Source organism: Oryctolagus cuniculus, chromosome X (assembly GCF_051225735.1).
Source record: "Oryctolagus cuniculus isolate XC-2025 breed Fujian yellow rabbit chromosome X, ASM5122573v1, whole genome shotgun sequence".
Taxonomy (NCBI): domain Eukaryota; kingdom Metazoa; phylum Chordata; class Mammalia; order Lagomorpha; family Leporidae; genus Oryctolagus; species Oryctolagus cuniculus.
Window position 1 is genome coordinate 67083627 of NC_142888.1, and position 26948 is coordinate 67110574.

The following is a 26948-nucleotide window of genomic DNA, read 5'->3' on the forward strand; positions in this document are numbered from 1 at the left end:
CTCCTTTTCACCATGCCTGAGGGAATAAAATACATAATTCTAGACACTAAATAAACTTTAAATAATACAAACATTAAATAGTACAAACTTAAGGATGATTTCTTGCTTATTTCATGTTTAGTTCAGTCTCCTAAATATTTTACACATATTTTCATAACCTACTATACTAATAAAAAGTGAGAATTGACATTGAGACTGATGTATCTGAAGCTGACTTAAAATATACATCATATGTGTATATGTATGTGTTTTTGTTTGTGTTTCTGTGTCTGTTGTTTTTCCTTGACTCAGAGCTAAAGAGGTAACATATACTCATGAAATGTAGAGGGTGATGATTTGGCCTACTAGATTGAGTTCTTTTGCCAATAGGGACTATGTCTTACTCATCCGCGTCCATTATGAGTTTTTGAATTGCACTGTGGCTCTTAAAAGAAGGCAAAAATTTAGAGAATCTATAGAAGCTTGAATTGGAACTGAAAGAGTAAAAAGATTGTAAGAAGTAGAAAGATTCATTGTGAGAACTGTAGGAACAGATCCACAGAGGTAAGAATGAACACATCACTAAGATACTTGTGCTAACTGAGCTCTTCTTGGGAATATAAGAAGATGAGGCTGGGGAATGGTGATGGTGATGTTATTATAAAGACTCCACATGGAGCCTGAGTTTAAGCCCATGAGAGTATTTCAGGCATGGAAAGCCAAGACACTCTGGGGGGAAAAAAAAAAAAAAAAAAAAAAAAAAAAAAAAAAAAAAAAAAAAACACCTAAATGAAAGATCTCCGCGAGTGAGATCCCAGTGGAAAGAACGGGTCATCAAAGAAGGAGGTACCTTTCTCTGAAGGGAGGAGAGAACTTCCACTTTGACCATGGCCTTGTCTAAATATGATCAGAGTCGGTGAACTCAGGGGGCTTCCATAGCCTTGGCAGCTCATGACAAGAGCCTAGGATGACTACTGATGCCATAAACAAGAGTGTCAATTTGTTAAGTCAACAACAGGAGTCACTGTGCACTTACTCCTCATGTAGGATCTCTGTCCTTAGTGTGCTGTACATTGAGATTTAATGCTATAACTAGTACTCAAACAGTGTTTTTCACTTTATGTTTCTGTGTGGGAGCAAACTGTTGAAATCTTTACTTAATGTATGCTAAACTGATCTCCTGTATATAAAGAGAATCGAAAATGAATCTTGATGTGAATGGAAGGGGAGAGGGAGTGGGAAAGGGGAGGGTTGCGGGTGGGAGGGACGTTATGGTAGGGGGGCATTGTAACCCATAAGCTGTACTTTGGAAATTTATATTCATTAAATAAAAGTTAAAAAAAAATCTCATGAAGACTTTTAAATAGAATACTGATACAAAGGAATTAGGAATCACAAAATGTTCACAGCTCAAATCATTTTACATATTTCCAATTTTAATTTACAACCATTTTACCACAATTTAAACATTCACATTCATTTATTTTGTTTTGTTTTGTGGATGAATCAAACAAAATGCAGATATCCCCTGTCAAGTTTCCTTTGGGTAAATTCCAAGGAGTGGGATGGCTGGGTTGAATGGTAGGGTTATATGCAGGTTTCTGGGGAATCTCCAGACTGACTTCCATAGTAGCTTAACCATTTTGCATTGCCACCAACATTGGGTTAGTGTCCCTTTTTCCCCACATCCTCTCCAGCCTCTGTTGTTGGTAGATTTCTGAATGTGAGCCATTCTAACCGGGGTGAGGTGGAACCTCATTGTGGTTTTGATTTGCATTTCCCTGATTGCTAGTGATCTTGAACATTTTTTCATGTGTCTGTTGGCCATTTGGATTTCCTCTTTTGAAAAATGTCTACTGAGGTCCTTGGCCCATCTCTTAAGTGGGTTGTTTGTTTTGTTGTTGTGGAGTTTCTTGATTTCTTTGTAGATTCTGGTTATTAATCCTTTATCTGTTGCATAGTTTGCAAATATTTTTCCCATTCTGTTGGTTGCCTCTTTATTTTCCTGACTGTTTCTTTTGCAGTACAGAAACTTCTCAATCTGATGCAATCCCAATAGTTAATTTTGGCTTTGACTGCCTGTGCCTCCGGGGTCTTTTCCAAGAAGTCTTTGCCTGTGCCGATATCTTGCAGGGTTTCTCCAATGTTCTCTAATAATTTGATGGTGTCGGGTCACATGTTTAGGTCTTTAATCCATGTTGAGTGAATTTTTGTGTAAGGTGTAAGGTAGGGTTGAAAACATTTTTATTTATTTATTTCAAAGGGAGGGAGCGAGAGAGAGAGGAAGAAGGAGAGAGAGAGAGAGAGAGAGAGAGTTTCCATCCGCTGGTTCACTCCCCAAATGGCAGCAACAGCTGGAGGTGGACTGGTCCAAAACCAGGAGCCAGGAGCTTCATCCCGGTCTCCCTTTTGGGTCCCAGGGTTATAATCACCTGGGCCATCTTCTGCTGCTTTCTCAGGTGCATTAGAAGAGAGCTTGATAAGAAATGGAGCAGCCAAGAGTAGAACTGGCACCATTATTCACAATAGCCAACAGTTGCAAACAACCTAAATGTTCATTAGTGGATGAATGGATAAAGAAAATGAGGTCTATACTGTGGAATATAACTCAACCTTAAACAGAAGAAGGAAATTTTAACATTTGTGGCCACATGAATGAACCCTGAGGACATCATCCTAATTGAAACAAGCCAGTCACAGTGAAAAAATACTCTGTGATCCCAGTTACATGAGAACTGGATATTGTCAAAGTCATAGCAATAGAGGGTATAGGTATATTAGTGGTTGGCAATGGTGGAGGTAGGAGGAAAGCATGAAGTATTGGTACACTTTAGCTATGCAAGAATAATAAGGCACAGCATAATGCCTATAGTTAGCAATATTTAAGTATATGCAAAATTTGGGTGAAAAATGATGGAGGCTATGAACATTTTTGTGGCATTGATTGTGTTGATGATTTCATGAGGTATATACATTTTTCCAATCTTACTAAGTTTTATTCATTGGATGCCTGCTTCTTTTAAATACTAGTATCCCATTAAAGTGATTCTTTGTAAGAATACAAAAATATCAAGTATTCTGTCAGGATAATATAAAGGAGATTGTATTTTTGGTTTTTCTCAATTTAAAATTGCACTCAAGTCTTTTCTCAAGTGAAAACTAAAACACTTCTCTTGAGGTTGCATCCCTCACACTCACAATTCCATCTTTTTGTAACTAGGCTTGTGGAAAAATAGCTTTACTTGCTGTTTCCAGTTCACCTCAGAGTCAATTTTTGAGTTATTGTCACTAAATGTGTACCCTAGCTTATGTTTGATATTCTTGGAATAAAATTAATGCCTTTTAGTTTAGTAAATCTTTATGAAGTACTTTTGACCTTCCCAGACCGGTACTAAAATGCTGTGGCTGGTAAAGATATTGGATATGGTCCAACCTTCACTGAGCTCACCTTGCGGATCCTTTGAGGAGTCTGTGTTTGGCACCATGAATCTCATCCAATAATGCTGACCCCAGGACTTAATAAACTTAATGCCAGACATTAATATTTGATCAATGGGATATTTGCTTTAGGAGTTTGCTAAATGTAAAATTGACAATCTCAACCATCTGTTGTATAACAAAGGGTATTTATGAATTTTAGCTGAAAGGATGCTTTTTGTGGAAGTTCTTCACGTAGCACTCAAGATGAAGAATCAGCTTGGTGGATTGTCAATATCATGCCTAGGACTTCTTCACACTGCTGCCCATAAGTGGCTTTCTAAATGTTGCCTTTACACACAACCAAGAGAGGTAGCTGGGAGCTAGAACTCTGCTTGAGGAGGTATAAGGAGCTTTGGACCCAGTTCTTAGCAACTAATTATTAGGTGTTTTTGCTTGTTTTTCAGGGGGACACTTCAATAGCAGTTCTGATGCTGAAAATGCCTCCTGGCCTTTTCTGTGTTTGTTAGTTTAAGCATGTGATGGGAATGCTCTTTACAATTTCTGGGAGGCTAAGGTAAGAGGAAAGTCAGCCTTTATAAAACCATTTCAACATTACTGCACAATATGGTCATGGAAGATGTCAGAGAAATAATAGAAAGATCTTGAAAAACAGTCATCCTTTTCTAGCTACCCAATATCGCTTTAGGCTGAGAATGTCTTTTTAGAATATCTCTTTAGACTGCCCTTGTGACAAAGGACAGGACAGATAAGATAACTTAGGAGATATTAATAGCAGATTCAATACTCAAGTATGTGTGGCATAGTGGAAGAAGGTTCTGGTCTAGAGTTGGGAAATCTGTGCAGGGTTTTTGTCTCATTCATTTCAAAACATTTTGGGGGAACATTAGCTGTATACTAGGCAATGGGATACAAAATACTTCAGACATTGTCACCATCCTCTCAGAGCTCATGAGACTATTGCTAGTAAAATTGGAAATTTTTATTATTTTTGTTAACTGAAAGGCAATCAAAAGAGTTATAGTACTCCCTTGAGGCAATGAGTACCACCAGCAAGACTAAAGACAACAGTATATGAGTACTTACAGCTTCATATGTAAGCTATCTTGATGTCACTGCCCAAAAAGAGCAATTTGGGCTGGTACCATGGCTCACTTGGCTAATCCTCTGCCTGCGGCTCCAGCACCCCAGGTTCTAGTCCTGGTTGGGGCGCCAGGTACTAGTCCCGGTTGCTCCTCTTCCAGTCCAGCTCTCTGCTGTGGCCTGGGAGGGCAGCAGAGGATGGCCCAAGTGCATGAGTCCCTGCACCCGCATGGGAGACCGGGAGGAAGCACCCGGCTTCTGCCTTGAGATCAGCGCAGTGCCTGCTGTAGTGGCCATTAGCGGAGTGAACCAATGGAAGGAAGACCTTTCTCTCTGTCTTTCTCTCTCTCACTGTCTAACTTTGCCTGTCAAATAAAAATTAAAAAAAAGAGCAATTTGTACATAATAATATCCTATAAAAGAACCAGTTGGGTTGAAATAAATTGGGAATATGAAACAAAATCCAGTATTCAACAAGGTAAAATTAACAATGTATGGCAAACAACAACAAAAATTATCAAACTTGAAAGGAAACATGAAAATAAGACCTATAATGAGAAGGCAATTCAGTCAATCCAAATTACACAGAGATAATATATATGATACAATCAAAATAAGAAAATAAAATATTATATTTGTATTCCATATGACCAGGAAGATAGAAAAGAATTTGAGCATGTTAAGTAGATATAAGAAAATGTGAAAGATACAAGTTTAACATTGGCAATCAAAATACAATTTCTGAGGTAAAAATTGTTCTGGATGAGATTCACAGAAAATTTGATATTGCAGAAGAAAATATTAGTGAAAATGCAATTATAGCAATAGAATTCATACAAAATGAAAAAAATACAAATGATTGTGCTTTGGGATGACTGAGCAGCTCATCACATAGAATTGTAAGTCAAAAAAGATAGTAGAAAGTAGTAGAAATATAAAACTATTTGAAGAAATAATTCCTGACTATCTTTGAAATTACATGAAAGTTATAAGCTTACAGATTTAAGAAGTTCAGTATACCTTAAGGACATGGGGGAAACTGCACAACAATATATAATAATCAAATTTATCAAAGCATAAAATAAAAATTTTAAAGATTTATTTATTTATTTGGAAGGCAGAGTTACAGAAATATGGGGGAGAGAGAGAGAAAGAAAATCTTTCTTCCACTGGTTCACTCTCCAAATAGCTGTAATGGCCAGGGTAGGCCAGGTTGAAGCCAGGAGCCAGGAACTTCATGTGGGTCTCCTACATGGGTGGCAGAGGCTCAAGTGCTTGGGCCATCTCCTTTGCTTTCCCAGACACACTAGCAGGGAGCTGTATCAGAAGCTGAGCAGCCATAACTCCAACTGGAATTCACATGGGATGACAGTGTTGCAGGTGGCAACTTAATCAGCAGCACCACTATGCGAGTCCCAAATATAAAATCTTAAAAACAGGGAGAATACTAGTGGGAAACTTCACTACCCTTCTTTCAGTAAGGGATAGAACAACCAAACAAATAAATAAAGAAGCGAAGGATTTGAATAACAATACAGACTCATTGAATTCAGGGTTGGTGCTGTGGCACAATACTGCTTGGGATGTCAGCATTTCATGTTTGAGTACCTGGTTCAAGCACAATCATAAAGGAAGAAGTAAGTGCAGCATGTTAAGCCATGGCCTGCAACTGATACCAGAATCCCGTGTTGGAGTGCTGATTGGAGTCTCAGATGCTCTGCTCCTGATTCAGCTCCCTGTTAATGTGCTTGGGAAAGTGGTGGAAGGTGGCCCCATTTCCTTGGCCTCTGCTACCCATTTGGCAGTACTAGATGGAGTTCTTGGCTTTTGACTTCAGCCTGGCACAGTTATGGCTATTGTGAGCATTTGGAAAGTGTACTAAGAAGGAGATGGAAGATCTCTTTGTGTCTGTCTCTGTCTCTCCCTCTCTCTGTGTCATTCTGCCTTTCAAATAAGTAAAATAAATCTGTTTAAAAAATAAATTACATTTAATCAATAAATAGATAAATAGCATTTACAATAGCAAAAATATTGAATGAGTCATATAGTTGAAAAAAGATGTGAATGAGTGATATACTTAAAACCAGAATAAATTAAAAATCCAAATAAATTGATGAATATATTATGTTTATAGATCCAAAAGTCAATTTTTAAAGAGATTTATTTATTTACTTATTTATTTATTTGAAGGAGAGAGTATGTGTGTGAGTGTGCGTGAGAGAGAGAGAGAGAGATTTTCCCTGCACTGGTTTATTCCCTAAATGACCTCAAACAGCCTAGGCTAGTCCAGGCTAAAGCCAGGAGCCCAGAGCTCCATCCGGATCTCCCACATTGGTGGCAGGGATACAAGGGTTTGGGCAATCCACTTCTGCCCACCCAGGCTCATTAGCAGGGAGCTGGATCAGAAGTGGAGCAGCTGGGACTCAAAGGGGTGCTCTGATACAGGATGACGGCATTGCAGGCAGCAGCTTACCTCACTGCAGCAAACACTGGCCCCAATAGGCAATATTAAGATATTAATTCTCCTCACATTCATCTATAAGTTCAATGTAATCCCTGTCAAAATTTCATTAGGTTTTTGTTGTTGAAATTCCCATGCTAATTTGAAAATTCACATGGAAATGGAAAGGAAGTAGAATGGCAAAATAACTTGGATAATGAAGTACAAAGTTGGAAGACGAACACTATCTGACTTCAGGACTTATTACAGTGCTATAGTGATAATTGTACTGTAGTACTGAAATCGTTTATACCTCAATTATATTAAAATTAAAAAGCAGCAATCTTGGTTCTTTTTGTCTCCCATCTCTTTCTGAGATTCAGAAAAGAGGTTAGTATAGAATGGAAGGAGGAGGCAGACTGGGCACGAGGGAGGGAGGGAGGGAGGGTAAGCTGGGAAGTATCATAATGCTCTGAAAACTGCATATATGAAATTTGTTCGCTTTATATAAATAAAAAATGTAAAATATACAATTTTTCAAATTAGAGTAGCTTTAAAGAAAAATAAAACAAAGTTTTTCAATATTCAGTTATTTGGATTTACCATGCTATATTTAATCAAACCTCACACGTTTATTTTTCTCACAATAATGTTGTACTGAACATCTTTCATGCAGCTTAGAATCCACAGGGATATAAATCTTTATGATAAATTTCTGCATTTGGAATTACTGAATCAAAGTGTTTTAAATTTGGCAGCTACTGTTAATTTGTTCTAGATATAAATGCATTTATTGCATTCTCATAAACATTTTATAAAGAGCCTATTTAACCATTCTGTTTTGCACACTGAGCATTATTATACTTTTTGATATTTGCCAGTCTGATAGGGAAAATTTGTAAACTCTTTACCTCATATTTCCTTAATTATGAATGATATTGAGAAAATTTTCAGGAGTATATTTTCAAATTATTTTTATCATATTAATTAATTACAGAAGCTGAGAGAGAGAGCGTTACAGAGACAAAGACGGAATTCCATCTGTCAATTTACTCCCCACATGCCCACAATAAATTGGGTGGTAGGAGGGTATAAACAGTGAGCTGGGTTTTTAATCCAGGTCTCCCACATGGGTGGCAGAAACCCAACTACTTCAGCCATCACTGCTATGTCACAGGATCCGCATTAACAGGAAAGTAGAATCAGGACCCAGATCTGGGTATGAAACCCAGGTAGTCTGCTGGGGGATGTGGATGTCCTAATCAGCATCTTAACTGCTAGGCCAAAACACTTACACGAACTTTTATGTTTATACTCACTTTCTTGTTCATGATCTAAGTAATTTTTCCTGTTAGGATTTTGTTTCCTTTTGTAAACATACTCTTTTTATGTTACGGATATTAGCCCTTCATTGTATGTAGTACATATATTTTAAATTAGTTTTTTGTTAATCTTTTAGCTTTGACTATGATATGATTTTCCTACATAATTTTAATTTACAAAGATATGAAATCATATTGTATGTCTACTCTACAATATGATTTATGCACTTAATATTATGTTTATCAATTTGTGATATATATTTATATCTACTATATTCATTAGCTTTTTAAAATCAGCTCAACTTATTAAAAGATTCTTAAAGACTCACTTATTTATTTGTAAGATACACAGGTAGACACAGAGAGATCCTCCATTTTCTGGTTCATTCCCCAAATGCCCACAACAGCCAGGACTGGACCATGTTGAAGCTAGGAAGTGGAACCTCAATCTAGGTCTCCAGTGTGAGTAGTAGGGACCCAATTAAATGTGCCATCACTTGCTGCCTGAGAGGATGTGCATTAGCAGGAAACTGAAGTCAGGAGCATAGCCAATACTCAAATCCAGACACTCTGATATGGAATGTGGGCATTGCAAGCATGTATTTTCGTCTGAACCAAATGCCTGGCTCCAGATATTAGCTTCTATATAGCTTCCTGCTATTTGGATATATCATACTTCATTTAGCCAGTCCTGTGTTGATGATATATTGAGATTGGGGGGTGGATTTTGCTAATGAAAGTATTGTAGCAATTAATTTTCTTGTACATTCATCTATTTTCATAAAAGACTAAAATATATTTATAGAATAAATGTATAATAGTGGAATATCTGGGTCTTAGGTGTAAGTAGATTAAATATTTTAGGAGATTTTTGCCAAATCTGATGATCCAATGGTTCTTCACTAGTGGAGGCTGATAGAGTTGAAGAGAGAAATAAGGTCATTTTTGGAAGAAGGGTAAGACTACATTAAGACATAGACTTTCCTATTTCCCACTTCCAATATGGGGGAAGAGTTAGTGATGAAAGTAAGCATAATATATTGAGATTATTAGTACAGAAGAAGGCTGATGGGAAGGAAGGTTGATAGAAAGCAATGAAACCAATATAATAATTTTATTTTCTGAAATCCTAAATAAATTGGTTTAATAAAACCCTAAGATTACCCAAATGCTATGGAGAAGACACGCTGCACCCCTAGTTTCAATCATAGCAATTCAGAAAAAATCTATTGTATATACTGGGGTCTTCATGAGACTTTATTTGACGGACAGTCTTTTATCACTGATAAGAAAAATATATAATTCTGTAGGAAGTATAACATACATGTAAGTTCTAGAATTATGGCTTTCAAACTTTTTGGTTTCAAGAACTCTTCACATGCTTAAAATATTAGCTTCATAAAGAACTTTTGTTTATGTGAATTTTATTTTTTAATATTTATTATACTAAAATTTAAATTCAAAATTTTTAAATATTTTCACTTTTAAATTAATAAAATTGTGTATATTTGTAGTGTGCAACATGAGGTCTTGACATATATATATATATATAAACATTGTGGAATGGCTGTCAACTTAATTTACATATGTGTTAACTCACACCGTTGTTAATTTTGTGGTGAGAACACTTAAAATCTACATTTTCAGGAATAGAATATATAGTTATTAACTATAGTTATCACTTTGCACAACAGATTGAACTAATTCCTCCTATTTGAATTTTAATGAACTTTGATTAACATCTCTTCAATTATCTTATTCCTCCCACTGACTCACCTCCTGGTAACCACCATAACACTCTCTACTTCTATGAGATCAACACTTTTGGCTTTCATATATGAATGAAATCATGTGGTATTTGTCATTCTGTTCTTGGATTATCTCATTTAATATAAATGTCCTCCAAGTTTATCCATGTTGTCTCAAAAGACAGGATTTCATTCTTTTTATAGCCCAGTAGCATTTCGCTATGTATATATACCACATTCTCTTTATACATTCATCTGTTGATGGGGACTTAAATTGATTATATACACTATCTATTATAAATAATGCTGCAGTAAATAAAGAAGTTTAGTTATCTATTTGAAATATTGCCATATTTTCTTTGGTATATACTCAGTAACGGTATTCATGGGTCATATGATAGTTTTATATTTAAAGTTTTGAGGAATATACACATTCTTTTGAATAATGATTGTAGTATCTTACATTTCCACCAGAAGTGTGGAAGAGTTTCTTTTTCACCACATGCCCACCAACACTTCTTATTTTGTCTTTTGATAATAGGCATTACAACAGGTGCTATAACATGGTGATTTTATTTTGTGATTCTCTGATGATTAGTGATATTCAGTTCTTTTTCATATGTTTAGTGACCATTTGTATGTCTTCACTTGAGAAATGTTTACTCGGGTCCATTGCCCATTTTTAAAATAAAGTATGTATTTACTTGTTACTGAGTTGTTTGTGTTCTTTGTATATTTTGAGTATTGACAACTCTTCAGATATATTGTTTGCAAATACTTTTCCCATTTTTATGTTGTATTTTTGTTCTTTTTTAGATTTTATTTTTATTTCATTTGAAAGTCCGAGTTACACAGAGAGAGGAGAGGCAGAGAGAGAGAGAAAAAGAAAGAGGTCTTCCACCTGATGGTTCACTCCCCAATTGGCCACAAAAGCTGGAGCTGCACCGATTCAAAGCCAGGAGGTAGGAACTTCCTCTGGGTCTCCCAAGAGGGTACAGGGACCCAAGGATTTGGGCCATTTTTCACTGCTGTCCCAAGCCATAGCAGAGAGCTGGATCAGAAGTGGAGCAGCCAGGACTCGAACCAGCACCCATATGATATGCCTACGCTTCAGGCCAGGGTGTTAACAAGCTGCACCAGAGCGCTGGCCCCTGCATTTTCATTCTTGATTATTTCCCTTGCTGTGCAGAAGCTTCTTAGTTGGATGTAATCCCATTTATCTCTTGACCTCTTGTTGCCTTTTCCTTTGAGGTCACATTCAAAAATTCACTGCCCAGAATCAGGTCATGGGGATTTTCCACTTTTTTCTTCTGGCAGTTTCATACTTTCAAATTTTGCTGTGAAGCCTTTTATTGATTTTGAGTTGACTTTTGTATATGGTGTGAAATAAGGATCAATTTTGATCCTTTTGCATATGGATATTCAGTTTCCCCAACACTGTTTACCAAAAAAACTGTTCCTTTACCACTGTGTATTCTTGGCACTTTTGTCAAATGTTAGTTGGCTATAAGTGATTATTTGTTCCTGATGTATGAGTCTGTTTTTACCCTATACCACGATATTTTGGTTATTATGTTTGGAGTGTATTTTGAAGTTATGTGATGTGATGTCTCCAACTTTGTTCTTTTTGCTTAAACTTGCACTGGTTATTTTCTGGTGGTTCCATAAGAGTTTTAGGATTGTTTTTTTCTATTTCTGTGAAAACGTCATTGATGTTTTGAGAGACATTTCAATGGATCTATAGATTGTTTTAAGAATTATCATTTTAACAATAACAGTATTTCCAATTTTTTCACACTATATTTTCAATGTGTTTTCTTTAACTTTTTAAAAATTTTTGTTATTAAGTGACTAATTTTACCTATTTATAGAGTGTAATGTGAGGTTTTAACACATACACACAAATACACACACACAGACATATATATATAGTAAAATGATAAAATCAGAATGATTAGCCTGTCACCTTAAACATTTATCCTCAGACAGAATATCAAAATTCTCTCATCTATTTTCAAATATATGTTGCATTATTTTTAATTATTGTTTCTATACTGTGCAGCAGAATACCAGAACTTTTTCCTGTTATATGACTGTAACATTGTATTCATTGACCACCCTCTTCCCATTCACTCTTTGTCTCTAATCTCCCCAGCCTCTGATAACTGCAATTCTATTCTTAGCTACTATGACATCAGTATCTTTAGAGTCCACACACGAATAAGATCATGTAGTATTTATGTTTCTGTGCCTGGTTATTCCACTTAACATAATATTATCTAAGCTCACCCTGTCATTGCAAATTACAATATTTCATCCTTTTTATGGCTGAATATCATTTCATTGTCTATATATTCCACACTTTCTTTATCCATTCATCCATTGATGGACAGTTCAATTTCCTTTATCAATGTTCTATAGTTGTCAATGTAGAGATATCTCACTTACTTAAATTTATTCCTACGTATTTTATGTTTTTGTAGCTGTTGTCAATTAGATTCTCTTGATTTCTTTTTAAGGTAGTTCACTGTTAATGATAGAAATACTACTGAATTTTGCACATTGATTTTCTATTCTGCAGCTTCATTGCATTTGTTTATTCTAAATGTAGATTCTAAAGAATCTATATATACTAATCTATATATAAATAATCTATCTATGCATACTTTATATATACTATATGACTATTTTATCTACAAACAAAAATGAATTAACTTCTTCCTCATTGGGTGCCTAATTACACTAGCTAGAATTTTCAGGACTATGTTCAGTAGAAGTAGTGAGACGTAACATCTTGCCTTGTTCCTGATATTAAAAGAAAGGCTCCAAATTTTCTCCACAGAGAATCATGATAGTTCTGGATTTCTCTTACATGCCTTGAAGTACTTTGTTTCTGTACCTAATATGTTGAGAATTTTCATCATATTGGGAACATTGAATTTTGTCAAATGCATTTATCAAAATGATTATATGGTTTTCTTCATTCTGTGTGTAACATCTATTGATTTACATATGTGGAGCATTCTTTGCATCCCTTGAATAAATATCACTTGATTATGATGAATGATCTTTTTAATGTGCTGATGGACTTGATCTGATAGTATTTTTGAGGATTTTTGCATCTATGTTCATTAGGGATATGGACTTTTAGTTTTCTTTTTTGCAGTGTCTTAACCTAGCATAGTGTCAGGATAATATTTATTTAAAATTTTTAAATTTGGGAGCCAGCACTGTGGCAAATAGCTTAAGCTGCTGCTTGTGATGCTGGCATTCCATATCACAGCACAGACTGGACTCCTGGCTGCTCTACTTCCAATCCAGCTTCTCGATAATGTGAACAGGAAGAGAGTGGAAGATGGCTCAAGCACCTGGACCCCTGCCACTCAGAAGGGAGATTCTGATGGAGTTCCAGACTCCTGGATTTGGCCTGGACCAGCCCTGGCTATTGTGGCCATATGGGGAGTGGACCTGCTGATAGAAAATCCCTCTCTCCCTCTCTTTCTCTCTACCTCTCTCTCCCTCTGTTCACTCTGCCTATCAAATAAATAAATCTTTAAAAATTTTAAATAAATTTAAATCCTTTAACAACCTATTATATGTTAATGTTAATAACTAATATTTTAAACTATGTTTTTCTAAACAAAGTTAGTGAAAGTTAGTTTGACATTTTTTGTAAATCTTATGAATATCTGATATACTAGAAAATAGATGGCAATAAAGTCAGATTCGATTTTCAATGTTTCACAGTTGACAGCTCTCAAGCTGCATCCCTACCTCTTCCCCTTCTGCCCCCCATTTAGGAAATCTAATAAGAATACATGCCCACTTACTCTTTAGGTTCCGTTGGGAAGTTCAAAGCATTTAAACTCTGGTACAGCCTTAAACCCCTAACCAAAATAAAAATCAAGTCCATTTAGCCTTACCTGCTCTCTCAAGTCATTTTTTTAAGGGAAAGAATTTATTGGGAGAAACCCGACAGATTGGAGGGAAGGGACAAAAAGGGAAAAGAGGGAGAAGAAGAGCATAAGAGAGACAGAGACAGAGACAGAAGGCAGGAGACGGAGAGGAAGAGAGAGAGAGAGACAGAGACAGAAAGAGATCAGGAGACGGGGGTGGGGGAGAGAGAGAGAGTGAGAGAGCCACGTGTTCAGGAACAAGTCCTTTTAAAACTTTGCGGGGGTGGGGGCAGCGAAGTAGGAGCAGCACATCACATTAGAATGGGGGTGGAGCTTGTCAAGTCATTTTTGGACATATTTGTGGAGGCTCTCCCGATAAAACGTCATTATAAAAGAAATAGATCTCTGCAAACACTTTGGTCCATGAATGGATCAAATGTTCAACATTAAAACCTAATTTAGCTGGAAGGTCCATTTGACATCTTTGGTGTGACCACAACACAGCTGATTCTTACACTTGTTTTGTATTTTCCACATGTTGATAAATGTAATGGAAATTCAGTCTTACATACGTACATGGTTGGCAAAAGGAGTATTTTTTTCTCAACAAGATGGCCATACTGACAGTATGCTGAGTGCTCTTCCTGCCACTCCAACCCAGACCCCAGCTGCCACCCAGGCTACTGTGCTAACACCATCACAGTGCTGGCTGCATCTCTAGCTGCAGTAGCCATTCTGGTCTCATGCACAGAACTTGGGGTCGCAGTGGCTATTATCACAGCTCCTCACCAGACACTGGCCTTAGCACAGCCCCAGAAGAGACCTCGGAACCCTTACTTCCGAGTCCTGCTCCCTCAGGGCTCTTTCCTGACAGTTATGTGACCAGGCTGCACCCAGTTATTTGAGCCTCCATCGTGGGCAGCTACGAGTGACAAAATGAGGGCTCTGCATGAGTTATCTGGACTCTGCTGGTATTTTTTTTGACAACTTCTCACCAATTGCTTTTCAGTGCAGCACAGAGTCAGAATATGAAGGGGGCTGTTGACATGGGATTTGCTAAGAGCATGTATGAGTTACACAAAAAAGTCTATCCAGAGGCTATGTTGTGGTGCAGCAGTTAAGTGGTTATTTGGGACAGCTGCAAACCTATGTCAGAGTGCCTGGTTCAAGTCTCAGCTACTTTGGCATCTGATCCAGTTTCCTGCTAACGCACCTGGGTGGCAGCAGATGATGTGCTAAGTTCCTAAGTACTTGGGTTCCTGCCACCCACGTGGGAGAGCTGGATGGAGTTCCAGGATCCTGGCTTTGACGTGGCTCAGCAGTGAATGTTTCAGGCTTTTGGGAAACGAATCAGTGGATGGTTGCTTGCTCTTTCTCTCCCTATCTCTTTCCCACTTTGTCTGTTATTCTGCCTTCAAATATTAAATAAGTGAATGCATAAATAAATCTTTTTTAAAAAGCTCTCAAAATGAGTTCATCCCGGGCTGATAAGCTACAGGTCATGACATCATAGAGCATCTGTACTAATCCATGAGTACTGTAGCTGAGAGGCTCCCTATCCCCTTAAAACTCCTTGTGGTTAAGAGTCTCCAGAACCAAGACCTATGTCAGTACTTCAATGGCTGCCCCAGGAAGGATCATTGGAGTAATGTTCACATCTTTAATATTAGGACACTGAAATGTAAAGGCTGATCTGATCACGATGACCTATTTTTGCCCAGCTGAATGATGGGATTCTTAAGTGACGTGCAGCGAGTAAGAGGGGCGCCAGCTCTTATCCAGTATATCCAAAGCACAGAGCTGCAGTGCAGAGGACATGCTGCCTGGAAAGGTGTCAGCTGACAATACTGTGGACCATTTCTTGTTGAGTCTGGTTAACCAAGTGCCCAAAAATAGTTCCTCCGTAAGTCCAGGATGCCATGGTCAACAGCAATATCAACGGTTTGCTGACGCTGACCTACTTAAACAGTCTCACACAGTCACAGGTTTCCTTCAACGGTAAACTGGTCAACCAGTGACAGGCCCCAAGCAGCACTCTACTTACTCTAGTTCTCAGCTCAAGGACTCAGAATGAAGTGGAAGAGAAACAGTTTCCTTGGTGTGACTCCAAATGAACATGGCTTACTTTTTGTACAAAAGCAAAAAAATGACTCTTTCAGCACTTTTTAGATAATCCCTTTTTCATATAACTGGGAATATTTTCATTTGACATTATCCCAGAACATAGTAAATGCTTCAATAAATAATGTACTTTCAATGTGGAATATGAAATAATGTTAATGAATTTGAAATATGAAAATATTTGTTCACTGAGTTAAGCACATTTCTAGTGATGCGTTTCATTATATAAAATGAGAAAAATCACAATCCTTAATATCACTCATGTCATAAGAACCATTTTTAAGTACTAAGGGGCTACCAGATGCATGGCAGCAGATGCAAGTTTTCAACAATATTAATATTTTCACAAAAGATAAAATTCTATAATTGGCAACAAATACTGTCACTTTTTTTTGCCAAGTAACAATCTTGCTCCTTTTAGTTTTGAGGAAATAACTGCCAACTATCTGTCTAAATAACCATACTCGTCTCTCAGTCATTGTTTCAAGTGAAAAAAAAACTGTTTATTTCTTTAAAAGTGACTAGCAGCTTCTACCTCAAACAATCACACAATTGCTTTTTCTGGAGATAACAATCACACTTCAGTATATAGAAAAATGTTTTATGTGTACTTTTTATTTTATCATAAAAATGTTTAAAAGCTGTATGTTCAAACATTTAGATTTATTAGAATTAATCACCTTTATTCTTCAACAAGAATGTTACGGATAAGTGGCTAGTATCTACCTTTAATTTTTTGTCAGTGACTAATATACACAATGATTACTAGCAATTTGGTGTCAATGCCTTCATTTTCACTAAGTTCATAGTATTTTAACCCCCATTGCTTTCACACAATGCCCACACAATGAAAAAGGCAGATAATACCTTATTTTTTAATGGAAATAATTTTGATGTCACAGACTGTATGGAAGCCTCAGGAATTGGAGAACCATATTTGAGAGCTTAGAAAAGGGGGGGGGAGGGGCAACGCACCCCCACCCTGACTGGGTCTGCGAGCTGGCGGGAAGCCAGTGTGTCTCCCTGTGGGCTGCCCTCTGGCAGATCCAAAACTGGGAGTGGGCAGGACAAGTCTTCGGTCTCCACCTCAGCAGCCATGGTCCCCGGTCCTGGCCCAGGGATGCACCTGCAGAGTCCTGGTCAGGCATTGAGCCTGGGGCAGTGTCGCTCCTCTCTCAATGGCTTGGTCATTCCACCCCTGCCTTCTGGGAGTAACTGACTATGCAGGGGACACAGACATTGGCAGTGATTGAGATTGCTCCAGCTCACAAAGTGAATTTCTTAGTTAAGATAGAGACTTCCAGACCCTGGACAGGCAGGGCCTGTGCTACGCCCTCATAAACAGGAAGCAGCTACAGAAGAGACCATGACTCTACACCTCTCAACATCCCTTAGGATTAAAGGAATGGGGTCTCCAAAGGGGGAATGTTGTAGGCAGGCATATAGAATAAAATTGATTAAGTTTGTGAGCTGGAAGACCACGCCTTCACCATGCCCCTGTGTGACCACATGCCCTAGCTGGCCACACCTGTGCTTCCACCAGCCAATCAGGTTAATTAACCACTCCCCTCTGGAAGTGGATTAAAAGCCTGGGACATGGTGTGTCCGCCCTTTTCCTTTCTTTGGCCTTTTGCCAGTGTGGGGCTTGCTGTGGCCCTGCACCTCCAGGGCAAGTGGCCTTTGGGCCACCCACCCCAGGCTACCTGGCCTAGATGCTCATTCACATAGCTGTATGAATCCAGATTTACCTCTCTCCTTTTAGATAGGGCTCTCACTCTCCTATGCATCTTTCTCACTGAATAAAAGCTTAAAATGCAAAAAAAGGGGGGGATGTGTAAGGAGGTTATAGTTTGGGAAGAATTTCATAGAGCAATTGTGATTTGAGCTGGAGTCATAAAGTTTCAAAGTTGGTTAGGTGGTATTTGGGAGGGAAGGTATTTGTAGAGGTGTCATCTGTGTCAGTCAAAACAGTGTGGTGCAGAGGAGAAACAACAAGGGATCTGGCATGTAATCGCGGACATTAAGAAAGATGGAGATAGGATGGGATGAGTATGGGTCAGGAACACTGACCATGAGTGATATGAAAATGAACAGATCAGAACCTTTAAATGTGAAGAGCAATATTAGCCATTGGGGAAAATAAAATCAGTGAAAAGTAGGACCTTTATTATTTATCAAAACTATTTTTTTTGGATGGACATGTCTGCTTTATTAATGACCATGCACACTTTTCAAAAGACAGGCAGAAGGGGCGTAACTAATTCAGGGCTAATTCTATAGGGTACACTAATTCTATAGGGTAGAACCGATACTGGCACCACTATGCTTCCCCAATCAGCTTGGCGGTCACAAAGCCAGGATAGCATCCCAGGTGGTCCTAATGAGCCTGGGCCACACCCCTGGGAGCTGTTTACCTATCAAAACTATTAATTAGCATTTTCAAAGATCTTATTATAAATTAAGTGCATATGCAAATGTGATTCTGCTAAATGGGAAGCATAGTTACAGATAGGTAGAAAACCAATGGTACATCTTCACAAGCATCACTTTAGTAGGTTTTTTAAAGATTTATCTATTTATTTGAAAGTCAGAGTTACACAGAGAGAGGAGAGGCAGAGAGAGACAGAGAGAGGTCTTCCATCCGCTGGTTCACTCCCTGGTGGCTGCAATGGCCAGAGCTGGGCTGATCCAAAGCCAGGAGCCAGGAGCTTCTTCTGGGTCTCCCACACGGATGCAGGGGCCCAAGGACTTGGGCCATCTTCTACTGCTTTCCCAGGCCACAGCAGAGGGCTGGATTGAAAGTGGAGCAGCCAGGACTCAAACCAGCTCCCATATGGGATGCCAGCACTGTAGACGGTGGCCTTACCCAATACATCACAGTGCCAGCCCCTTTAAGCAGTTTTAATTGTTGGGTTTACTCTTTATGTAATTTAATTAAATCATTATTCAATCTTCTGAAAGTTATCTTTGTAAAGAACATTTTCTAAGACAATTACTGACTTCTACTTATTCATCGTTTGGGATGGGATTATGAGTTGATGGCTTTCATACTTTTTATAGTCCAATGAAAGGATCAGTGTTTTTTGCCAGCATGGCTCACAAATGGAATGCTATGAGGATAATCATACCTGCTTTTTTTCCAGAATGAATATTTATTCAGGACAAAACAAGATGCTAGAAAGCATTAGAATATATTCATCATGTTTGGATGCAACCAAGAGCTTTGATAATTTTTCTGCCTGGAATGACGAAGCTTGCATGCGTTTTTCTCAATTGGCTTTGTTTCGCCTGTAAAGTGCTTGAAGCACACGGTATTTGCAAGCAAACTGAGGATAAAATACAGTTGCTTTATCTTACTAGTTAGTTGTATAAATAAGTCAAATCAGACTCATTTCTTATCCTTACTCCAACTAAATTGACTGGTTGATGGAAATGACTCAGTTACTCATTTTGGTTCACTGGTTCCCATCCCATTCCATAATAAACCCACCTACATATTTTACAGCATAAAAATAGCCCCAAAGAATTTAAGGTTTTAATTAATATTTTGAGTTTTCCTCAATGATTTGGTGCAAACTTTCAGTAGGTGTGCATGTTGGAGGGATTTCCACTTTTATTAAAAAGAAAAAAAAGATCTTTGTGAGTGTCCCTGTCGATGTGTGTGTGGTTGTAATATGTATCTTCAGTTGTTTTTTTTTTTTTTTCGGATGTAGTCTATTTTAATAAAACATCATTGAATGAGTTCCAGAAACAAATTTAAGTGAACTGAATTAATACTTTTCTGAATCAGAGTAATGTATTTAGTTTAGTTCAGTCCCTGAAAAAGTCTGTGATGAGGGAAATAAATATTACTCCCCAAAACAAAGCAATAATATCATTGCATTTATCCAGAGCTGCTCAGGTAATTATTTTAAAGTACAAAATCAATGTATTTTAACATTAAAAATGACTTTTTTCTTACTACAAATGTGGTACATATTCATTACAGAAATTTTGAAACATAATGTACTTGGTATTTTAAACTTACTATTGCAAAGTCTAGTTTTTTTGTAACACTGTAGATGTTAAAGTGTTTCCACATTGTAATAGAGTGTTTACATATCCATGTCAGTGTCTACTAAAACTTCAATTCACTATGACCAAACTAACTAGAATGCCTCACTAATCTAAGGCTGTCAGATTTGGCAAATAAAAATATAAGATTTCCAGTTAAATTAGCTAAGTTTTATTATAAGGAGGCCTCAAATATTGTCCTGTATTTTAATTTGCAATCTATAGCTGGAAATTTAACATTATTCTCTGCCTTTCAGAGATTGACTGATGAAGACTTAAAAAAAATAACAAAAAAGGGGCCAGTGCCGTGGCTCACTTGGTTAATCCTCCGCCTGCATCCCATATGGGCGCCGGTTCTAGTCCCGGTTGCTCCTCTTCCAGTCCGGCTCTCTGCTGTGGCCTGGGAGGGCAGTGGAGGATGGTCCAAGTGCTTGGGCTCTGCACCCCATGGGAGACCAGGAGAAGCACCTGGCTCCTGGTTTCAGATCAGCGTAGTTCTGACCATGGCGGCCATTTGGGGGGTGAACCAATGGAAGGAAGACCTTTCTCTCTGACTCTCTCTCACTGTCTATAACTCTACTGCCAAAAAAAAAAAAAAAAAAAAAAAAAAAAAAAAAAAACACACACACAAAAAGCAAAGAAAACAAAAAAGGCTAAAACACTTATTAGGAAATTAGTAATGCACAAAATAAATAAAACCAAATATGTTCTCAAATTTAGCATACATCTAACCTGCTTTCCCATATTTACTAGTGTTCTGTGAGAAGCAGATATTTAATAAAGTGGGTTCTGCATAGTGGGTTTTGTAGTCAAACAGACCTATCTGCTGCTATTTCTCAACTTTCCATCTCTTGTCTCCAATTCCTTCTCTTTCAAATAGAAGTAATATCTATCTACACTGATTGTTACAAACATCACATGAGACACTGTATGTAAAGTGTCTGCCATGTGATTATCTGGTTGTTCCTTCACTAAGGTAAAAGAAGATTCAACTAAATTTACCAAACTCTACTAGGGCAAAAATTTTCAAGTTCTTACATTTTTGGACTGCTTTTTTACTACTAAAATTTTTAAATATATGGAAAGGAAGGAAAAACAGTAGCAATAGAATCCTATGTATTTAACACCCAGATGAAATAATTATCAATATTTCGCCATTTTCATACTGCTCCCTTTTTTCCTGATGAACTGTGAAGTATATGCTCCCTAAAATATTCTTTTATCCATGTGTACATCAATATGTATTAGAAAAAGATTTAACAATAAGGATTAAATACTTTTGTCCAAAGACTATTGGAAATTGGAATCCCCCCTTATTATTTGAATCTCCCAGCGAATTGGTGTACATTGTGAATTAAATATCAAAAGGAAGTCAGCGACATGATATGCAGATCATAGTGTGCTCTACACTGGAAATGCAAAGACGGCAGTAGGATGCAGTTTGTATAATAAAAGCACAAGGAGAGGAGCTCTCAGCGGAAAAAAATTAGAAACATTTTTACAAAAACAGGAAACAAGATTCCAGGAAATGAGGAATTTTTACTAGTAATTGAAATTGCATTTTTACACCAGTGGGTTTAAATTATGTACTTGGAATTAACAGAAGGCAGCTATTAAATATACTTTATATTTGAAAGCTTTCAGTTTTTAAGGTGACTCGAAAGCTCCAAAGTAATAAATGAGGTAAACGCCACTGAAAATAACTGTCAGATTATTTTTCTAACAGTCTATTTTTTCATTCTTCCAATTTGTGTAAACGTTAATGTTAAATTCGGCACTGCTGACTCTTATGTAGTATTTAAAGTAAGCATTTCTATAGTGGTAAAGTAAAAGTGAAAAGCACAAGCCCGAGTCAAAAATACAACCCATACATATAAGCCTCCCACTTGAGCATATACCGAGAATCGGGCAGTTTTTAACTAATATTAAGTCACTGGAAATTATAAACTCCAATGGGAATACTGTGGGAAGAAAAAGAAAGAGATTCATATTTGGAAGAACTGGAATATACTCTCTAGTTCTACTTACCAAATAGATTAGGGGAAAGGATAAAGGCATTATGTACAACATACTGCTTTTGTTATATACATATATATATATATATATATATGTATTTTGAGAAATAATCACATGGCGTTATTGAAATGGCAAAAGTGCCAGGTAATTTGCAGGGTTCTATTAGCAAGATGCACAAATGTAAATATGCATACAACTTGAAGGCATCCATGTCTGAGGGCAATACATAAACGCATGGTCTACTTCAGCATCTCTTTTCAGGATTTGTGCAGCTTCATCCAAATAGATCTGCAGCCAAATGCTTCCTCCTTCCCTTCTCTTTCATCTAACCCCGGGTGGAGCTGTTCACCCTTTTGACCCCCAGAGGTGAGGTGATAATGGAGAAGGCCTAGGCGAGGAGTGGGGGAGACAAAGATTGATAAATTTTCCAAATAGGCTTAATTGAAAAACAAAGCCAGCTACCTTTTGCCCTTTGTTGTGAACACCGGTTGAACAGAGTTGAGTTAGAGATTTTTCTTTTTTAAATCAATGAGCGCTTTGTATTTTAACTGGGAATTTATTAGCCTCTAAATTCAATAGGTTTGCATCACTAATGTGAACCAAACAATTCTAGTCTGCCCAAATACTTTTGCTTTTGGCATCTGAGCAGAACTTTGCTGGGATGTGTGTTCCCTACGTGCAGGTATTATTGAACTGGAAATGTGAAACCAGCCCAAATGGGAACGAATGTCTTCTCCACTAGTAGTTTCCAGTTTCAAGTTCAATATCTGCACATACCAACTACAATCGATGTTTTATTTGAATATGTAAATTTCTTAAATTTACGCCAGTGGATTTTAGAAATGAAGTCTTTATGAGTCCCTTTTTTCCCCACTTACCTCTTCACTCCATTTTAAAATTCTTTTCTGAAGTTTTTTTTTTTTTCTCCTCCACCACAGTGCTTGGAATTTGCAAAGTAATTCATGAATGCAGCTAAAAAGAGAAGCCTTTAACAGCTAATCTGCATTTTTGTTTCAGCACAATATCGATCTGACAGTAACAGTTTTGATAAGGTGCACTTTTTGCCGGGTGGAACAAAGAGCAATAAATTAGTTTTGAACTTTTGTGATCTTGTATTATAAAGAGTCTACAACAGACGCTGTATTCAAATCAATTGTCAAAGTGAAGAAGGATTAATAACTGTTGTACTAGATAACCTTTTACATAACTGCAGCCTGAAGAAGGGCACATTTTAAGATCTACTGCCATATTTTATTATTGTATCATTCTTAATAGGAGACCCTTTTCAGCATAGGAAAAAGAAAAGAAAGAGGGACTGCTTAGTTTGTAGATTTGTTTATAGAACTTACTTTAATTTTAATAGAAAATCTGCAATTTTATTTGACACGATTGGGAGAGGATGTTGAAAGTGGATCCAGAGAAGAAAATTCCCAAGAATAATTTCGAATTGTGAGGTCAAAGGATAGAATAAGTAGCAGAGGCGCTGCTTTCTCAGTAGGAAACATCAAGTTAGATTGTATTGCCTTCCTCTTGCTTTGTCATTGATATGCTACCTTTTGTCTGAAAATCTTGAAAAATCTCTAGAAAGGTAGTCATTTTCATGGGCTACAGGGTCATATGTAGGTGACTCCAGAATCGATATTACTGTTTTCCCGAAAAAGAAACTGAGTCACAAAGAGGTTAAAAACTGTCTTAAGATAATTACCCAGCCCGTTGAGTCTGTCCTATATTTTAGTAGCTGAATGAAGAGAAAATCCAGACCTTCAGACTCCTGTGTTCAACCACCATACTCGACTTCCTTCCCCTTGGTGATTATGGCCCTTTCAAAAGAATTCTAAAATAAAGTTCACCTCACCTTGGTTAAGAATTTTTGCACAATAAAGAGAAACCTCTTTGATGCCAAAGACCACTAGAATATGTTCCAGCATAGTGAAGGCAAGGGGACTTTTGTTTTAAACTGCAGCTTTGTTGTAAGACATTAAAAGTATTCTTAAGCATGTGGAGTTCGGTAGCTCTCTCTCTACATGCCTAGGCCTAAAATAATATGGTGATTGGACAACACTCTAAGACAAAGTTCAGAACCAGTGATAAGATAGAGAACTGGGAGTTAGGAGACTTAAATTCTAGCCCCTAATCTGCCATGAGGCTTTGGGCAATTCTCTCCCCTTTGCTGGCCTCAGTTTTCCTATCTTTAAGGGGAAGAAGTTAGACTAGAATTAGTGACTCTCCTTGCGGAAGTGGGGCAGAGACTTTCAGAAAAAATGCAAAACCATAAAACTCTGATGAAAACTCAGTACTGTGGGAAATAGAAAATAGAGCAACTCCCCTCTTCACACATATTTACACTATTTTCATAAAAATTTGAGATTTGTGACCCCACTAAAGCTGACATACACGCTCCAGTTTGGGAGTCCTGAAGTAAATACTCTCAGTTCTAACATAATTCGAGTCTATGTTTTTCTAATTGAATTAAATAACATTTCTTTATGCACACTGCATACTAATGAAGATGACTGCTTGGTCAAAATATGTAAAATGTGGGGTGAGCTGGGCCGTCCCCCAGGCTTAGTTATTCTTTTGGTGGTTTAACATTCTTATGTTCAGGTCAAGGACTCCTTTTCAAAGACCTATAAACATGCTCAAATCCCGAAAAAACACAGAATTCAAATAGGAACCGAAAATTGGCAATATCAGAATTTACATGTTTAAATTTCTAAGTAATCCAACACACGAACTACTAAACTGAAACTCAATTCTTAAATAATTCTATGTAAATATAACAAAGTGTAAGGTGCAGCATATTTTCTTAACAAAATTCACAGGTATAAAATTTGTCACTTTCATACTAAAATTGTATTTAACATAAAATCAGATGTGTTTAGTGAAATTAGATTATTTTGGCATTTTTGATAGGATATGTGGTAAGGGCTTCTACATCTAAGAGTACCTAAGGCCTAAACAATCTCAATACAGCTCTTGCCCAAGACTTACCCTCCAGCTTTCTGGAAGGAATTAGCTTTTTGTAGCAGGGATCTAGCCGGAGAATTCTTTTTTCTTTCGTGTAAGAAAGTAGAAAGCCGTTGCAGGAGCAGGGAGACAGGTAGGGAACCTTGAGGTAAGGATGCTTAATTTGGGCAGGAGAAGGGTTTAATGCCACCTAAGGTACAAGTAGACACGGGAGAAACAGGAAACTGCTGGTTTGGAATTTCAGTGTTGACTGAAGTGGTCTCTGATTTCCTTAAGGTTTCTGGGTGTGTATAAGCTGAAATAATTGCATAATGAACTCCATGTAGTCAATATTTTCATTAAATGACCCTGACTATTTTGTCATATTTGTCCCATCTACTACTTTCTGAATTATTTTAAAGATAATGTTAGGTATTATGACCTTTATCTGCTATTTTCCCCACAGGCATCTCTAAAAATCGAGCCTTTTTTTCTATATATCCACACTGTCATAATTACACCTAATAATCAACAATAATTCCTTGATGTAATTTCATTTCTAGTCCATATTCAGATTACCCTGTTGTTCCTAAAATCTTTTGTAGTTTATTCAAATCAGGATCTGATCAAATATCATGCACATTTTTTAAAATAATCTAACAGACCCTCAACTTTTTTTTTTTCAAACTTGAACTGTTAAAGAGATGGGGACTGTGATTCTACAGAATGTTTGATCTGGATTTAATTACTTCCTTTCTTGTGGTATTTAATTCATTCCTCACATCCTTGTCTCTCTATTTCCTCTAAACTGAAAGTTAAGTCGAAAAGCTGGATAAGATTTTTTGGCAAGTGTATTACATAGGTGCTGCTCCATACTTCAAGGCTGCATTTTATAAAAAGGCACATACTGTCTGTCCACTAGTAGTGATGGTATGTGATTGTTGGTTAGAGTGGCAACAATCTGGCCCCTCAATTGCTAAGTTTTAATTTCTCTTCGCAACCAGATGAGATGGATACTTTTGGGCATGCAATTTTTGAAGAATAAAAGGGCAAGGATAGAAAGTATAGGAAATGAATACCAAAATATGGTATATTACCTTTTCAACACTTTACAAAGATTTTTTTTTTTCATTTTTGCTATTTAATACTGTGCTTTCTACTTTCTCTATGAAATACCGGCAAGTAACTTGTGATATGTTATTTTTAGAAATGCACTCAAAAGAAAATCCAAATACTTGATTTAATGATGATAATAACTAATAGGAAATATTAACATTAATTTTTTCCAGTAAGCATTTTAATAGAAAGCAATGGTTTTTAAGACAATGTGATAAGATGGAAATTATTTCAGAAACTTTCTTTTTGTTAACCTAGAAACCTTTTATTTAAGGTATGCAAACTTCATACGTTTCATATATACAAATTTAGGAACACATTGAATCTTCCCACTCTCCCATCCCTCCTTCCCACACTCCTACTTTTCTTCCTCCTCCCTTTCCTGTTCTGATTTTTATTTTTTACTAGGGTCTATTTTCAGTTAACGCAATACACATAAGATTAACTCTACACTAAGTAAAGAGCTCAACAAATAGTATGAGAAAAAAAAAAAAAAAAAAAACAACTCTTCTTTAGCATTCCAGACAAGGGCTGTTCAAAATCTTCGCATCTCAAAGTGTCAATTTCACTTCTATAGATTACCTTTTAGGTACTCACTTTGTTTTCAAGTTTACCGTTTTCACGGCATGGTGTCCTGTTGAGTTCTTTGAATACGCACATATTTTTCTCCAAACCAGGTCCAGCAGAGCAATTCACATGATTATAATGTCCTTCCTCCTGCTATATTGAGTATTTATGTATTATTTGTGCTGTTTTCACTGGTTTAGGAATAATTGCTAAAACTGCAGGA

General features: G+C 37.1%; 1 long non-coding RNA gene and 1 pseudogene across 1 annotated transcript in view; both read left to right on the forward strand.

Moving 5' to 3' along the window:
• LOC149119667 (uncharacterized) overlaps positions 1-3979 on the forward strand; it is an 80718-nt gene extending 76739 nt beyond the window's left edge. The window contains exon 4 of the long non-coding RNA XR_016228189.1: positions 3864-3979. This is a non-coding gene — a long non-coding RNA (uncharacterized LOC149119667). The remainder of the gene's footprint in view (positions 1-3863) is intronic.
• A 477-nt stretch (positions 3980-4456) lies between these two features.
• Positions 4457-15924, forward strand: LOC127484817 (eukaryotic translation initiation factor 3 subunit F pseudogene; annotated as a pseudogene).
• Positions 15925-26948: the final 11024 nt, after the last annotated feature.